The sequence below is a fragment of the Melanaphis sacchari genome, unplaced genomic scaffold (assembly GCF_002803265.2).
Source record: "Melanaphis sacchari strain LSU unplaced genomic scaffold, SCAv2.0 Contig27_pilon_pilon, whole genome shotgun sequence".
Lineage (NCBI taxonomy): Eukaryota > Metazoa > Arthropoda > Insecta > Hemiptera > Aphididae > Melanaphis > Melanaphis sacchari.
The window spans coordinates 3643645-3650178 of NW_020271152.1; the positions used below are offsets into that span (position 1 = coordinate 3643645).

Here is a 6534-nt window from a genome sequence, read left to right on the forward strand (position 1 = left end):
AAAAGTATTATTATGTGATATATTAGGTTTCTGTTTGAATTTCCTTTAAAATATTAACTACTTGATAAATATTAGGATGCTGATAATAAAATTGTTAATTATAATTACTATAAAATGATTTAGTTTCATTACTTTAGTAATAGAAGGTTTGCCAGTTGGTTCTTTTGCTCACAGTAAAAGCGGAAATTTTGTATCTTCTATAATGTAATTATTTAGAACACAGTCTGAAAATATCAGTCCAACAAATAGACATCAACTCTTTAAATCCATATTAAATTTGATTTGATAGTAATAATAATAATGCTAAGTTCAGAATCGCTTAAAAATTTAAGATTTGCTAAGAATGTTATTTTCATATTTTTTTCTTGATTAATAAAACAAAATTGTTCATCATTAAAAGTAAATATTTTTTTTTGGATTTCATTAAGCTGTTTATATGATTCTTTTTTTGGTATGAGGCGAAGTAGAAAAGTGATGTTCTCTAACACGATATATATATCGTAGGCATATAGTCAAAGAATTTAATGTTTATGCTATTTCACTATCTGCCTAGACATTTAGTTAAATGCCTATTTCATGCCAAGGAAATAAAAAAACATTTTGTATTATTTTAAAAATTTAATTATATTTTCTATCAGTTATTTATTGCTATTTTATATATAAAAAAAGGTATGTATTATTTATTAATATGTAAAAAACGTAGAAAATAAAATAATAATAATAATATAACTTAGTGAAATAATATGTTTAATTTTGTGTCCATTATTACTATTGTTTTAAAAATGAAATCATAAAAAATAAATAAAAAAGTTATATTATAACTACAAGTTTTTATTACCTATTACTTGTTGTCACATTTCATACAATTTACGTAAATGTAATACACATATTAAACTAAATTATTGTACAATTCAATCGCATGTTTTGTATCTTTTTCCGTAATGTCATATGTATGTTGTTATAATCGATAAGATTATAATTTGTCTCACGGTACTCAATATAGATAAGGTTCTCATACAACCTAGTACCTACATTAATTTTCTAAGGTAAAAACCAATGGAACTTTTATTTTATTTAATAAGAATATATAGTACTCACTACTTGTACTATACTGACTATAGGCTATACATTATATTAGTACTATCATTTACGTCTATCACATCTAATTAGTTATTACTTGTATATTATATTTATGATTTCATTTTTAAAACAATACTAAATAATAATGAACATGGAATTAAACATATTATTTCATATACCTACATGTTTTTCATATCAATAAATAATACATACCTTTTTTTATATATAAAATAGCAATAAATAACTGATAAGAAATATATTTAAATTTTTAAAATAATACAAAATGTTTTTTTATTATTTGCCTGGTATTAAATAAGCATTTAGTTAAATATCTAGGCAGATAGTGAAATTGTATAAACATTAAATTCTTTGACTATATGCCTAGGTATTTAATAAAATTCCTGATTTGACCATATGCCTACAACATATACACTGCCTAATAGACGATAAATAGATAATAAATCAAAATACACAATTTCGTTTTGGGAGTAAAGTTGAGCGTAAAACTTTACCTGGTTTTGAGTTTAAATCTATGTTTGCTTTTTTTCTTTTACAGCACTTATACTTGATCCTATGCTCAAGTCTTCGGAGTAGAGGTGATTATGAGACGTATTATTAAAATTTATAATATTGAACTTATTTGGTGACACTAATACATTAGAACTACATTTTTTTATTTGTGCAAACAATTATGATATTAGAACTAAACAGTACATTTTATAACTATTCTATATTCTTTTGTATACCATTACAGTTATTATTCATTACTCATTACTTTATTAATAAATTATTATTAAAATAATATATATTTATACTGTATCAACTTATATAACTCAAAATTAAATTAAATATTTTTATAACTATGTACTGTAAAACACTAAAAATAGATTTGTATTATACATAAATAATATCTTGAAATTAATTGTGTATAGTAAAATAAATAATGATATAATATAACTAAAAAGTAAAAATATGCAAAATAAAAACACCACTATTTATCTCATCGTTGGGAATTTGTGGCAATTACTAACAAATGCAATAATCAGAAGTTTCAAAAAAAAAAAAACATACAGTTGCATATAAATTCTAGCTCTAGATATAATCTGACACTCACCGTTGCATTAATATGCATTACTTTGATCAACATTGTAACGACATATAGTTAAATAAATCAATAAAATAATTTTATCACTGATAATTATTTTAATTCATATTCTAACGATTTAATGACTTATTAAACACACCATGTCATTAAGATTGTTATAAAATTGTTAGCATAATTTTGTCGTCGTTTAACACCATTTCGTCAAAAAAATTTTACCGATCTTCCTCTGGCCAGTTCTGATAATAAGTAGGTATTTTAAAAATTAAAAATTAAATAGATAGGAAATAACTGAAAAATCATGGTTTCAGATAAACTTAACAATGCCTCTTCATTTATTTCTTCATCTAAATTTAATAAAAAATGTATTATTTGAATAAATTTAAATAATGGAATACCTGTATATTCTAGAAATAATTTTTAGATATTTATTAAAAACAACCTAGATATTTAAACAATATAACTGGAAAATAAAAATAAATAGAAGGTACCTTTAAAACTTCAAAAGTTTTTGTCGAGAATCTTCATTCTTTCAATTTTGTTTCTATGTACAAATACATAACTAAAAATGGACACATTTAATAAAAAAAAAAAAAACATTTTAAATATTATTGAAGTAAATACTGTAAAGTTTGATCATTAGTACTATTACTTATGGACAGTGGTACTTAAAAGGGTTACCAAGTAATACAAGTACAGATGGGTATGAGTGTAAATTACTGGATCACATGGAAACAAATGTAAATAATAATAATTTCTGTAATTTATTTACATGTACCTAATCTCAAACATCTAGAATAGGACAAAATGCATAACTTAGCATCAAGTTTTAAAAATTAATAGGTGCTTATAGTTTTAGAACAAATTGCAATTTAATTATCAATGATTACAAGACAAATTAAAATTATACTATAAAATTAATGGTTATTTAATAAAAAATGTACTTGATGATAACAATCTTAAGAAAATATTACAACAAAATAAATTATTTAGGTATTTCAAAAGAAGTATTTATGCTGTAAAATTATAAATATTAATTTTAATAAAAAAATCTTTGATATTTCTAATAGATGCCTAATATATTTCAAAAATGTCTACAAAAGCCCGAGTTCCCAGACATCTATGTACCTATTGATTCTAACCAGTAACTAGTAAATACCTATTATAATCAAGACTACTAGGCATTATAGTTTATAGTCTAGGTAAATGGTAATCAAACAGCAATACTGCAATAAGTACCTACCTACATTTAATTGGTTTATCATGACTTTATATTAAATGTTTGAAAAAATGTTAAGTGAATACCCAAAATGTTTTAACATAATTTAATATTATAAAGAACCAAGAAGTTATCTACTTTAGTATTGTAATACGTGCTCTCAAAATTCCTCTGTGCATTAATAGCAATGGCTCACTGCTTACCAATACTATATTACTATGTAAGTTACTACTAACTATAATATATTTAAGTATGATGGTATAGATAATATATGTACAGTAAAATAAATAAACTTACCTCAATCACAAACTGACGATCTTCAAAAACTTTATTTCTTGTAGGCACTTATAATTTATAAGTTATAAACGATCAAATTTATGCGTAATACAATTTACGAAACGTTAAACATATTGGCCGATACACGATATATGTATTACATAATTCCATAATTGTTGTGGTGAGAAGAGAAGTCGTCCAACGATAGCAAAAACATTAGTAATTCTCAGAATTTTAAAAATAAATAATTGTTTCACTATAAATTATTATAGAAGAAACTAATATTTATAGTAAATACGCCTAGGTTTTTTTTCTCTAAATCTTTGTTAAGACAAAATAGTAATTGTAACTAAATAATAGTGGTAGTATCTATAATATTTAAACTACGATACGTTAGTAATATCTACTAAATTAAATTAGGAACAGTAACTAAAAAATAGCAATACCACTTATAATTTTATAGTAATTTATTTTCCGTGTAGTGGTTGTAAAATGACAGTTGGTATTCTAAAAATTATTGGTGTTGTTTTATACTTTTATCAGGCACAGCCGCCTGAAACGAATTAGTCGCCGGACGCCGACACTTTGACCTCCACTACGTGTTGACGGTATACTATTATACTAAAGATCGGTGGAGATGGTGATGCCAATCCAAAAACTACCGAAATTGATGATGGTGGTGGCGGAGAAGGAGGTAGATTCGAAATTTGGCGTGACGATGCTGACCTCATTGTCGTAATTGATGAAGATAACGTTAATGTATTTGACAGGATTCGTTTAAAATGTTTTTTACTAATGAAACAGCAGCTCTCAAATTCAGTCTTGTCGACAACAACGTTTAATATGAATAATTCATCCCAATATGAACAGAATTTTTTGTCACTTCTCTTACACATACGCACGACATATGCACACCTACCTAATTAGTGATTATATACCATTATCTGATATTTTTCTAATTACTTTCAAGAATTCCGATTTTATTCTTAAGTTTGCTTAACTTGCTATTTGACGTTTTGATATTTCCAAATGATCGTTAGTCTTAGTTGAAATTTAATACTTAGTTTTATTATCTTTAAGTAAGTACTAAGTACCTATACTACTTAGTACTTTCTATAAACATCATTTGAGTTCTGAGATCGTTGATATTTGTGATTAACGTGTTCAAATCGTTTTTAACAGTAGTCATATCACTCATCTAATTTAAGCTCTTCTGTTCTTAATCACAATTTTTCTTATTTTCAATCATTAATTGTTGCTTCTTAACAGTATTTTGTAGTAGATTCTGAACAATTTTCGATAATTCATGCACATCCTAGACTTTGTACATTTGAGCCAAATTTATTAAGGAATATTCTTCAAAACGATATGACTGAAAGTTAAATAAAAACAAATTTTTTAATAACCATATGATTAGTTTTCAATAAATTTTTAAAAATGTATTTCTTTAATACCTACTTGTAGTTTTCTTGGTGCTCTTTTTTCTTCTTCGCCTCTATATTGTTCTAGAAATCATTGAATAATATAAGTTATTTCTAACTAAAAAATATTTTACAATATTTTAATTTAAGTGCATAAAAAACTAATTTTCCAAAGCTTTAACCTTTTCCTTTAATCGTTCTTCATCGCAATTATTCTATTTTTCAATCGTGGATTGTTGCTTCTTTATTGTCGTTTGTTATTTCTGAATAGTGTTAAACAGTTCACGCATATTTGTAACTTCGCGTATTTATGCTATGTTCATTAGACAATGATATATATATATGAATAAATTTAATTTAGTTACAATAAATTAGTTTGAATTAAAAAAAAAAACTAACTTTCTGTTTTAAACTTTTACTCTAGAAATAAGTTTTCCAATGATTTTGTTAAATATTTCCAAAATATTATCAGACATGTTTATATTAATACTCCGAAGATCACTCTTAGTTTCTGCATCAAAAAACTTCTCATCCATATTGTATTCGCATCTACTTTTAATATCGCGGTTAGTGATAACGATTCGCGTAATGATATGGAACGGGAAGAGGGTCACCCACAGCACAGAATAATATAGAAACAACACTCAATCAGCTGCCCGAGTACTGAGTAGTATTTACTATTTTGAGTGTAGACAGTCTGCTTGTATAATACATTAACTCAATGGTTCAAAGTACGGTACAAAACTGATTCAGAGCACCGTGTTTTTCGAAAAATGAACATCGATTTTTTACATGGGTTTAACCGTGCCTTATAAATGCTTTGGTTGGTTTAAACACCGTTATACTGTTCAAACTAGGCACAAATGAAACAGTGCATTTACAGTGCTGTTGTTGGTTAAATATCCGTAGATTTATCCTATTTTTAACAATACGATTTGGGTTTATCTGTTAGTTAAATAACCGTGTTTTTGTGCATTTGTTTACCGTGCGATTTATGAACATTTGTAGATTAAATAACTGTTTTATGATGCAAGTTTTTACCGTGCGGTGTGCAATCTGCGTACATATTTTATTTAATAACTATCTATTTTTTTTTTATATATAAAAATATAAAATAATAGTTGTGAGTACTTATATGTATTAAAAAATACAAATGTTAAAATTATACCTAACTTATAAAATAAAAATTGTAATACTTCTATACATGTAACAATTGGCAAAATAACATTAAAAAATAAATAAAAATTGTCATACTTTTGTTATGTAACAATTGAAAAAAAAAATTAAATTAAATCATTAATCTATTGGTGCTTTTGGAGAATATTGTATGCTGTTATGCTTTAATATTATTTAAACCAGATAAAATATCACAAATAATTATCAATTAATTTGCCACATTAAGTTATATATTTTTTATCTAACTGCACAAAATACTG

The 6534-nt window shown here is 24.9% G+C and overlaps 1 long non-coding RNA gene across 1 annotated transcript; it reads right to left on the minus strand.

The window, feature by feature from the left end:
* Window positions 1–4278: 4278 nt before the first annotated feature.
* On the minus strand, window positions 4279–5583 carry LOC112595513. Its single transcript, XR_003114725.1, has 4 exons — window positions 5498–5583; window positions 5281–5411; window positions 5136–5182; window positions 4279–5049 (listed from the first exon to the last, which is right to left on the minus strand). It is a non-coding gene; the product is annotated as an uncharacterized LOC112595513 (long non-coding RNA).
* Window positions 5584–6534: the final 951 nt, after the last annotated feature.